Raw genomic sequence first — 12,297 nt, 5'->3', positions numbered from 1 at the left:
CTAACCTCAAACCCGGTTCAATTGGTTCACTTTGGTTCTTCTTCAAACTTCAAGAGCAATCAACTAAGGCCTCTTTCAACCCAATTCCACCAAGAGCAAAGGCCCAACTCAAGGCTTGAAGATCATTTGAAGAAAGTGTATAAATAGGATAGAATTCAAGTTCTTCGGGGAGCTTTCCTTTTTGGGAATTTTCATAATAGTTTTCGGAGAACTTTTGAGTGAACTTTAATTTCTTTGTCTTGGGGAAGGAGAATTCACTTCTCCTCCTCTTCATTTTATTGCTTTCTATTTCAATTGCAATTGTCTTGGATCTTGGGTTGGAGAATTGAAGAAATTCTGTTTCAATCTCATCCTTGGATCTCTCTGTTTATTTACTGCTTAATTGAATTTCCGTTTCTGTTACTTGCTTCTCATCTAATTTCTTTGCAATTTACAATTTCCTTGCTATTGTTCTTGTTGGATCTAGGAAGGCATTGAGATCTAGACTTGGTTTTCTAGTCTCTGGGTCCTGAGATCTGAATTTCTCATTTCAATTCCCTGTTTATTGCTTTTTCTGTTCATTTACTTTACTGCTTCAAGATCCGGTTCAATTCCAATTCCCTTTCCCTCTTCTGTTTGATGCAATTTAGTTTTTCCTTGTTTAATTTCTACAAATCCACATCCCAATCCCCTTTACATTTCAAGCAATTTACATTTCTTGCACTCTAAGTTTCTGCCATTTAATTTCTTGTTCTTTAAGTTTCAGCCATTTATTTCTTGTTCTCTTTACTTCAATGCAATTTACATTCTGCAAGTCACACAATCATCAACCAAATCTTGATTCGCTTGACTAAATCAATCACTAAACTAAAATTGCTCAATCCTTCAATCCCTGCGGGATCGACCTCACTCCCGTGAGTTTTTATTACTTGATGCGACCCGGTGCACTTGCCGGTTAGATTTGTGTATTTTGGGGGAAATTTATTTTTCACCAAAATTACTCATCACATACCGTGCCTTCTTATGGTGTCGAATACTGTGGTGAGGTCGGATAGTAGCGACTCTTCATTCTGTGTTTTTACCAACATGTCATCTACATATATTTCCATGAGTTTCCCGATATGGTCTGCGAAGACTCTGTTCATTAATCTTTGGTAAGTGGCTCCTGCATTTTTGAGTCCGAATGGCATGACGACATAACAATAGTTTGCTTTTGGAGTTAGGAATGAGGTTTTTTCCTGATCGGGTGGATACATTGGGATTTGTTTGTATCCTGAATAAGCATCCATGAACGAGAGGTACTTGTATCCGGAGGAGGCATCCACTAGAGTGTCGATATTTGGGAGTGGATAGGGATCTTTTGGGCAAGCTTTATTGAGGTCGGTGTAATCAGTGCACATCCGCCATTTCCCATTTGACTTTTTCACCAAGACAACATTGGCTAGCCATAGGGGGTACTTGATGACAAGTCATCTTATGCTAGCTTTTCAAGCATGTTTCACTTGTTTCATTAGGTTTTATGCAGTTTCTTGCATTATAAGTAAGTGATTTAGAGTGGAATTACATGATTTTGTTGAATCAATCAACCATCCTTTATTCGACACTAAATCATGAGGTTTAAGCTAAAATTAATTGGTTTTTGAATTATTTATAAACCTTGTGAATTTGGTGATACTTTGATTGGTTGTTTTGATTACTTGTAGGTGAAGAAAAGAAAGAAACAAGGAAAGCGTGGCCTAAGGACGAAGAAAAGCGTGGCGCATCAAGCAACCAAGGAGAAGTGCTCTCTCAGTGAGCACAGTGCTCTCTATTCGAGCGCTACTCAAATCCAAGAAAGGAAAAGGCAAAGAATGCTGTGCTCTCTCGCTCAACCGAGTGCCACAAGGATCCAAGGAAACCAGGCAAAAAGCATAGCGTTCGGTTAACTCAGTTAACCTTTTAGGGCTCCTCTTCAAAGAAAAACAAAGTGCAAAACCAAGAAGTGGAGGCCCCAAGTTTTGACCCCAGCACTTGAGGGACAAGAGAAGCGCTACTACAAGGCCTGTGCAAAGAAAAATAAGCCAAAATGGCTCAGCAAGGATTCGAACAAGGGAGCTTCATGAAGAGCAAGGAGGAGGCGCTACAAGGAATTGGGCATGAAATGGGAAGGCCAAGGTTCGAAATTGGAGCCCCTTCCATGCAAGCAAAAGGGGCGCTCAGTTAACTTACTTCACTGAGTGCTACCTTGTGCAACAAAGTTGGCCAATTTTTCTTCCCTCAAGGCTCGAACTTGAGGCTTGTCTCAAAACAAAGGGCACTGTGCTCTCTCACACAACCGAGCACTATGAAGGCTGCCCAAGGAGCTTGTCACGCAACAATTGAGCCAAGGGAGTGCTGTGCTCTCTTTTTCAACCGAGCACTCTACTAGGAGTAGCACCCATGGTCCAAAATTCAATTAAAAATCAAATTGGATTCAATTCTTCACCAAATTGAAAGGCCCACTCCAAATTCTGAAATTTAAAAATAGAAAGTGTATAAATAGAAGTTAGTTTGATTTAGAGAAGAGTTTTCCTTTGACCTTTTTGACACTTTTACTTTTCATTTTTCATTTTTGAGCTCATTTCAGATTTTAGCTTTGGGTTTGGGAATTGGGATTGAAAATTGAATTCTCTTCCTCTTTGTCCTTACTTCTACACTCTTCACTCTTTGTTTTGAATCTTGGATTGAGAATTGAAGGAATTCTGTTTCATTCTTGATCTGAGATCTCTCTTTGTTTACTTTCTGCATAATTTCAAGGAATTGTGATTTGGATCTAAGTTTTCTTTACTGCTTTCATATCTATTTCTTCTGCAATTATCATCTGTTGGATCAAGGAAGGAAGTGAGATCTAGACTTGTTTTCTAGTCTCATTCAGCCCCTGAGATCTTCAACTTCTCTTTTAGATTTTACAATTGAGTTGAATTCACTTTCTGTATTGCTTCTTCAAGTAATTTTTCTTTTCTGTTTGAGATCTACTGAATTTCAATTCATATTTTACTTCTCTTGATTTCTATTTACATTCTCTTGTTTAATTTCTGAGATCCCAGCTCCCAAAGCCCTTTACTATTTAAGCAATTTACATTTCTTTCACTCTAAGCTTCATCTATTTACATTTCTTGCAATCTAAGCTTATGTCATTTACATTACTTGCACTTTAAGATTCAGCTCCTTTACTTCTTCTCCCCTTTAATTTACTGTCAATTCTCCCTCTCCCTTTAAATTTCGTGCAATTTGGCTTCTGTTGAATACAAATCACTCAAATCAAAACTTGTTTGCTTGACTAAATCAACCACCTAACTAAAATTGCTCAATCCTTCAATCCCTGTGGGATCGACCTCACTCATTGATGTCAGGGCATCTTGGCCAGTTTCACTGACCTTTTCTTTACTGTTTTTAGGTTAGTTTCATGCATTTTCTTAGGAAATAAGCTAGTTTTGGGTAGATATTCACTTACACCTTGACTCAAGCATACATTGTGCATTTTACATTATTTCATGAGGATTTTGCATAAGTTTAGTGACAAATTGTATGTTGCATTGCCCATGACTTGGACTAGAACTTTGATGCACTCTATTGCTTGATTTCAGGACCAAAGGAAGCAAGGAAAGGGAGGAAACTTGCAAGGTTAGTGAGAAAAGTGATTGCCAATGACACTCTCATAGCCATCATTGCCCACGTTAAGAGTCACGTTAACTAAGTTAACGTGAACTCTAACGTGGAAGAGGGAAGTTGAGCCAATGTTAGTGACACTTAACATTGTCACTAACGTTGGCAAACACTCATGAGTGGCCACGTTAGAGCCCACGTTAACCTAGTTAACGTGGCCTCTAACGTTAAAGGGGGAAGAGAAGCCAACGTTAGTGACATTCAACATTGTCACTAACGTTGGCCTAAGGATGCAACACACCACGTTAACTTCCACGTTAAATTGGTTAACGTGGGAGCTAACGTAAGAAGTGAGAGTTGTGGCCAACGTTAGTGACACTCAACATTGTCACTAACGTTGGAAGCAACCACACAACCCCCCAAGGAGCCACGTTAACTTCCACGTTAACTTAGTTAACGTGGAAGCTAACGATGAGGAATGAATGATGAGCCAACATTAGTGACACTCAACATTGTCACTAATGTTGGGATGGCTAAGAATGGCCACGTTAGAAGCCACGTTAACCTAGTTAACGTGGACTCTAACGTGAGATCTAGGGGCACATTGGAATGTTAGTGACAATGTTGAGTGTTACTAACGTTCTCGAAGGTTGGCAAGGCCACGTTAGAAGCCACGTTAACATAGTTAACGTGGAGCTTTAACGTGAAGCAAAAAGGGGCACACTGGAACGTTAGTGACAATGTTGAGTGTCATTAACGTTCTCGAAGTTTGGCAAGGCCACGTTAGAAGCCACGTTAACATAGTTAATGTGGGCTCTAACGAGAGGCAAAGGGGTACATTGGAACGTTAGTGAAAATGTTAAGCGTCACTAACGTTCTCAAACTTATACTTTCACTAAATATTAACACCCCTAACGCCCTGAGCTGAAGTCTCTGCCCACTTAGCACTTTCTCTCTGCAAGTAAAGCCAAGCCCAAATGAAGAAAAGAACTGCTTCAAACTCAAGATCCAAAGGCCCAAGACTTGAAGAGTAAACTAGAAGCTGAGAAGAGTAGTATATATAGGAGTAGCTTTGAATTGTAAAAGGAGTTCTGGAGGCTGGAAAAAGGAGAACTACTCTCTGTATTTTACTTTCTCTGCATTTTCTAGTTTTATGATGTATTCTCCATCTTTGTTGTCATTTTCTAGAGCTATGAACAACTAAACCCCTTCCATTGGGTTAGGGAGCTCTGTTGTAATTTGATGGATCAATACTAATTTTCATTATTCTTCTTCTATCTTTTCTCTTGATTTTACTTGAAAGCTTTCGATCTTCATCCAATTGAGTAGTTATCTTGGAAGAGAAGCTATTCAAACTTGGATCTCTTTTGAACCTTGAAAGAGGAATGAAGAGATCAAGCTAGAAATGCTTTCTCATGCTGGACCAAATTGGGTTTGGATGGGTATGTGACTATAACCCTCTCAATATTTGATTTGGGAAATGCATGTGGTATAATCAGTGACCATACTTCATCTCTTCTCATGAGCAATTGACCAAGGAATTGGCTATTGATCAAGATTTGAGAGATTGAATTGCAAGAAATTGTAATTCAATCACTTAAGATTGCCAAGAAGATCAATGAGTGCATTGATTGAGGAAGAGATGAAAATGAACTTGATCCGGAGAATTGCAACATCTCCTAAGCCCAATGAACTCCCCATCTCTGATCTTACCCATTCTCTTTAATTTCTGCCATTTACTTTTATGAGCAAATCCTCCATTCCCATTTACAATTCTGCAATTTACTTTCAGTCATTTGCTTCCAGTCCTTTAATTCTAGCATTTACTTTTCTGTTATTTACATTCCCGCCATTTTATTTTCTGCAACTCTCAACCTAAATTCTGGATTCGCTCAACTAGAACATTCTTCTAATTAAAGTTGCTTGATCAATCAATCCCTGTGGGATTCGACCTCACTCTATTGTGAGTTTTTACTTGACGACAAATTCGGTACACTTGCCGAAGGGAGATTTGTTGTGAGACAAGTTTTTCCCGCATCAAGTTTATGGCGCCGTTGCCGGGGATTGATTGTGCATCAACAATGATTACATTGGAAGATCACTAGATTGAGCATTTTTATTTTGTGAATTTCATTTTCTGTTTGAGTGATTTACTTTTTGTTTTAGTTAAACTTCTTCCCTTCCCCCTCTACTCTTTTGTTCTTCTTTGTTATTTTTAATTCTATTTGCTAACCCACTAACTGTTTGATATATTGCATCACCCACAACTAACAGTAATTCTAACACAAATACTTTCTGCACCTATCTTTTCTTGCTTGCACTTGATGGTTGTATGACAGGGAGAAGAAGTGGGGCTTCAACTTCCTTCGATTCTGAACCTGAGAGGACCTTCCTTAGATTAAGGAGGGAGGCAAGAGGAAAGAAAGTGGTTGGTGCTGAGGAAGAAGAGGAATTCTTTGAAACAAACATGGAAGACAACATGGAAAACCATCATGAAGAAGAAGATCACAACCATGGGGGAGGAGGTAGAGCAAATCATGCTGGGGAGGATAGAAGATTTTTGGGCTCTTACATCAATCCAAACCCAGGCAATTATGGAAGTAGCATCCAAAAGCCAACAATCCATGCCAACAACTTCGAACTTAAACCACAGCTCATCACCCTTGTTCAGAACAACTGTTCGTTTGGAGGAAGTGTTCAAGAAGACCCCAATTAACATTTAACCACCTTCCTGAGAATATGTGACACAGTGAAGTCTAATGGTGTTCATCCTGACGCCTATAGGCTGCTCTTATTTCCATTCTCACTCAGGGACAAGGCAGCCAAATGGCTGGAATCTTTCCCAAGGGAAAGCTTGACAACTTAGGAAGACGTGGTGAACAAATTCTTAGCAAGATTTTACCCTCCTTAATGAATCAATAGGCTGAGAGCTGAGGTCCAAACTTTCAGGCAACAAGATGGTGAGACTCTATATGAAGCATGGGAGAAGTTCAAGGACTTAACAAGGAGGTGTCCACCTGACATGTTCAACGAATGGGTGCAGCTGCACATTTTCTATGAAGGGCTCTCTTATGAGTCAAAGAAGGCTGTAGACCATTCATCTGGAGGATCTTTGAATAAGAAGAAGACCATTGAGGAAGCCATAGATGTTATTGAAACAGTAGCAGAGAACGACTACTTCTATGCTTCCGAAAGAGGGAACACAAGAGGAGTAATGGAGCTAAACAATGTAGATGCTCTGTTGGCCCAAAATAAGCTCATTACCCAGCAGCTGGCTAACCTCACCAAGAAGATGGAGATGAACCAAGTAGCAGCAATCTCCACTTCATCAACAATCCAAGAAGGAGTGAATGAAGAAGCAGAGGGGAGTCAAGAGCAAGCCAACTACATTGGAAATTCACCAAGGAAAAACTATGATCCATACTCCAAAACCTACAACCCTGGATGGAGAAACCACCCAAACTTTGGGTGGGGAAGTGAGCAAGATCAAAACCAAGACCAGAGACGTTACAACTCCAACAACAATGCAGCTCACCAGCAATTCACACAGAGGACGTCTCAACACCCCTACAACAACACTTCTTCATATGCTTATCAAAACCAAAATAACACATCTACTCCGAATCACCCATCAATTGATGACAAGCTCTCTAAGATTGAAGCCCTACTTGAAGGAATATGCCAAGAGATTCAAGAAAATAAGGTGTTCAAAGAGGAAGTGCGAGCCAATATTAAGAACCAGGGGGAGACCATTAGGAAGCTGGAATTCCAGGTGGAATATTTAGCTGAGAAGATTCCCAAACCCACCGATAGCTTCCCAAGTGACACGGAGAAAAACCCCAAGGGAGAAGCAAAGAAAGTAAGATGGGAAGATTACAAAATGGTCACTACGAGTGATCAAGAGACTGAAGACAAGCAAGGCAAACTTTGCAAACAACCTGAAGACAACTCAATAAAGGAGGATGATAGAAATCACCAAGGACCAGAAATTTCACAACAAGAGTTGCTGAAGCTCTATGCTCCCTTCCCTCAACTGCTCAATGGTACTGTGGGAAAGAGAATATACTCAAGGTTCCTAGACTTGTTTGCATCTCTGCATGTAAACATACCATTCATCAAGGCAATTCAACAAATGCCTGCATTCATCAAGTATATGAAGGAACTTCTTCCCAGGAAAAGCTCCCTCAAAGGAGGCTAGACTATAGTGATGAACAAGGAATGTAGTGCCCTTATTCAACCTGAGCTGCCTACAAAAAGAAGAGACCCAGGGAGTTTTCACATCCCTTGTGCCATAGGTGAAACTATGTTCGATAGAGCACTATGTGATTTGGGGGCCAGCATCAACTTACTGCCTTTATCCCTGGTGAAGAGGCTGCAGATTAATGAGATAATGTCCACAGATGTAATCATCAGACTGGCTGACAAAACTCAAAAGCAAGCAATAGGAGTGGTGGAAAATGTGTTGCTAAAGGTTGGGAAATACTTTCTCCCAACAGACTTTGTCATTCTGGACATGGAAGAGAGTCACACTCACCCAATCATATTGGGAAGACCATTCCTAGCTACGGCCAGAGCACTTATCGATGTAGAGAAAGGGGAGCTAATATTGAGAATCCATGATGAATGACTCAGCTTTCAATGTCTTCAAACTCTCACAAGAAACAGATCAAGAGGACAAGGAACTAAGCACAAATGATAAAGAGACACTGAAGGAGGAGACAAGCACTGAAGCACAGCAAGTCCATTCTGAAACCCCCTCAATTGATAAACAAGGAAAACAGCAATTGCCACAGCTCAAGGAAAAGTTGGAGGAACCTAAACCTCTAGAGGCATGTGAAGACAACATCACAACTCCTTGGAAAAAAAAGGTCACCAAGGGGAAGGCAACCTCAAAAGAAACAAAGAAGAAGGTACCAAGGGAATGGAGGAACAAGAAAATCCCTACGGAAGACTTCTCTCCAGGGGATAGAGTTGTCTCAGCTTACTTCCCAGATATTCCCCCTAATCTCCCTACTGTACCATCTCAGTTACCTAAGGTCTTCACTATCAACAGAGTTCTTTCCCTGGAACATGTGGAGATCATTGATCCAACCAATGGATACAAGTCCACAGCAAGAGGGGAGGATTTTAAGCACTACCAACCACCCTGATGAAGGAAAAATGTCAAGCTAGTGACGCTAAAGAAGCGCTTCATGGGAGGCAACCCATGTTTTATATGTTTTTAAAATAATGAATAAATCAATGTTTATGAATTTCAACCCACACTTGACAAACATTTGGTGAAATCTTTATCATGCAGTATATAGTGAAGAACAAGTTTGGTGTTCAAAGCAAACCAAGATGCATGCTAGTCTTGGGAGCTTTGAACAAAACTTTTCATCACATTACTTCAAACTAAGTTTGGTGTCACCCCATGGTGCCACCAAAATGCATATAAGGACCCACCAGTAGTTAGTTAGTTAGTTGGAATTCATAAATAAACAATCAAATCCTTTCTTCCCTTGTATTCTAGCCGTAGAGTTTGAATTTTTTTTATGATATTAATTTCCTTATTTTAAATCTTTATAGGAAAGGAAAAGGAGCATAAAAAGGGATAGATTGGACAACCAAACAAAGAAGGTTCGGACACCACAAGAGGAGGGGTTACACACTTGTTCTAAAGAGGGAATACATTGGAAAATGTTGCCATGAAACATTGAAAAAAATGGAACCCCTAGAAGACCGAGCAATCCCCATCATAAAGTGATGATCCTTGTCTTCTAGCCATGCATAACCCTAACCGTCCATCAAGTGACCACTTCATCAATCTACACCCTCCATTCTCTCACAACCTCTTTATATAAACGACCCTTGTCCGTACCACCCTTCATTGTCATCACACACCCTTCACCACTCTTTATTTCGGTACAATACACCCCCTATCTGATTATAAACGTTCCTCCTCTCACTCTCTTCATTGCCATAAAAACCTAAACAACCAAAAGTCTCCACAACCTTACCACCTTCACATATTAATCATCATTCATGGCATCTTCAAGTTCTAAGAGAAGGGAGGGAAAGGAACCCATGGAAGAACACCCATATGATGAGAAGAGATTTAGAAGCTTGCATCATGCGTTGCAATACGGGTGGATGGTTGATAAGGAAATCATCTATGAGCTGGGGTTTCAAGTTAAGAAGACTGAATGCCCTGAAATCACAGAGAAGGTAGAAAGGAGAAGATGGGAGCTCCTCACTGACCCGGTCACTAAGGTGAATGCAAATCTCATAAGAGAATTTTATGCAAATGCAGTCAGATGTGATAAGAAAGATGAGTCATATACAAGCTTTGTGAGAGGAACAATGGTGGATTTTGGTCCCATGAGTGTAATGAGGGCATTGAAGCTACGGTCTATACCGTTTGAAGAAGAAAGTTACCACTCAAGATTGGACAACAACCCCAATTATGACCAGCTTTTACGAGACCTTTGTGTACCAGGAGCTGACTGGGAAAGGGGTGCAGGAAATAAACCAATGTTCATTAAGAGAACAGACCTCACTCCTGAAGCTAAGGGGTAGTTCGAGCTAGTGAGGAGGTCTATTCTCCCAGCTGCAAACAACTCGGAGGTGAATCTCGAGAGAGCAACAATGGTGCATTGTATACTCAAGGGAGGAGAAATCAAAGTTCATGAGATCATAGCTTAAGGCATTAGAAAGATGGCAGAGAAAAGCGACTCAAGAGGAACATTAGGTTACCCCAGCACTATTTACCAAATATGCAAGAAAGCTAGGGTGGTTTTTGAAGATGAGGACCCCGTTTGGATAAAGGAAGGCATTCCAATAACGGTCCGAAGGATGAACGCTGCAGCATCCCCCCTGCCTCAACAGAAGCAAAGGAAGAGGACATCCCCTCAAGTAGTGGAAGGCCAAGTCTCAGAGGGTCAAGCACAACAGACCTTGGACATGCACCAATTGCAGGAGGCCATTGATGGCTTATCTAGACAATATTTGGAAAACCAAGGAGCACAGAAAGAGCTTCAACTACAGATGATGAGGCAGCAATAGGAAACACTTTCAAGATGGATGACTCAGCAAGGTGAGTGGCAAAGGCAAATGATGGAACAACAACTAAGCCAAGGACAACAATGGGGAGAAGCATTCAACAGGATGGAACAAAGGCAAAACGAGCAACAAGAATCCACCCAGAGGCTAATCAACATCCAAGCACATCAAGGGGCACACATACATGAGATGCATTGAAGACAAATAGAACAGGCAGAACTATTGGACGAGCAAAGGGCATTCGCAGAAGGAGTTTACATGAGCCAAACAGCACATCATATAAACACTCAAGCCAGACTCGGCTACTTAGTGGGAGAGCTGCCAGTATTGCATCCAGGAATAGCCAAGTATGACGAAATGAAGGATGAATTAGCACGAAAAGAAAGACAAAGGGTGGAAGAGAGTCATGAGTCAGTAAGGAAGGCACTTGAGGATTGGAAGCAAGCAATATTAGCACGAATGCGAGGAAATGCAAGAGGAAACAAGGAGGACAAGCAAGAAAAAGAGCATGGACATCCACAACAGTAAAAGGTGGTGGAGTTCCTTCTTTGTTCCATCTTTCTCTATGTCTTAAAATAAGGAAGATCTTGTATGAAATAGAACTTGCTTCCATGTTATGTTAAACCTTTTTCAATCATGTCTTTTAAGTTTGTGGTATTGAATAGGTCTATGTGTGCTAGTCTTTATGTCGCTGCATCCTTACTTAACTTACTTGTATGCTTGTTCCTTTTGAATCAAATGAAGAAGAGAAGGTTTATGTTTTTAAAAGACTAGAGTGGAGTTCATATTGTGGAAGTGCATTCATGAATCTTTGGGGTAGTCATAAGTTAGCTAAGTTGGTTCAACCACAAGGTTAGGAGGACAACTATCTATCCTGAATACTTGACTTTGGATATACCCATGAGACTGAGCATATGACAAGATCCTAATAAGAGAAAAGGGAAAGAATAATGGAAGTGAAAAACAAAAGAAAAAGAGTAAGCAATAAGGCTAGGCACCAATGGTTTGGACCTTGATACAAGTGTCTGTGGTGCTCCTGTGTGAGGGATCTACTTGGATGAATAAGCTCTCAGGGGTGCTTTATCACTTGGTAACTTGGGTTAACTAACCCGGGATTATCAGTTGAAAATCCACTATCAAGAGTAACCCTCACTACAGAGCATTTAGTAACCCAAAGAGGTGCTGGACACCAAGGTCTCAAAAAAAAAAAAAAAAAAAAGAAAATAAACAAACTATATGCCTGTGGTGTGTATGTATGGGGGAGAGACTTGAGGGAGTAAGTCCTTAGGGGTGCTTCAACACCTAGCACCTTGAACCAACTGGTTCGGGAGTGTTGGCTGAAAACTTATCTTAAAGAGTTGCCCCCTTACAGAGCACTTAGCCTAAATAACACAAATAACCCTTGAAATCACAATAAAAGGATCAATGAATAAAAGTCTCATGGGATATAAACAAAGTAAGTGTTTCGGGACATGATAAAGGTCTGAAAGCCAGTAATGGAATGAACCTAAGTTGCTATGCATGAAACCACCATAAAATCAGTAACATGACTTCCACAAGAATGACTTACTCCTCTGGATATTCCATTCATCATTCTCTTGTTCCAGTACTTGCTTAGGGACAAGCAAGCTTTAAGTTTGGTGTTGTGATGTC

General features: G+C 40.5%; 1 non-coding gene across 1 annotated transcript; it reads right to left on the bottom strand.

The window, feature by feature from the left end:
* Positions 1-6,523: 6,523 nt before the first annotated feature.
* LOC148576667 (small nucleolar RNA R71) lies at positions 6,524-6,627 on the bottom strand. Its single transcript, XR_015902797.1, has one exon. It is a non-coding gene; the product is annotated as a small nucleolar RNA R71 (small nucleolar RNA).
* Between the last annotated feature and the right edge of the window lie 5,670 nt (positions 6,628-12,297).

This window comes from Arachis ipaensis, chromosome B1, assembly GCF_059453495.1.
Source record: "Arachis ipaensis isolate K30076 ecotype BB chromosome B1, ASM5945349v1, whole genome shotgun sequence".
In the NCBI taxonomy this organism is placed as follows: domain Eukaryota; kingdom Viridiplantae; phylum Streptophyta; class Magnoliopsida; order Fabales; family Fabaceae; genus Arachis; species Arachis ipaensis.
Note: the sequence above shows the minus strand (reverse complement) of the source record. Positions and strands in the feature narration are given on the sequence as shown.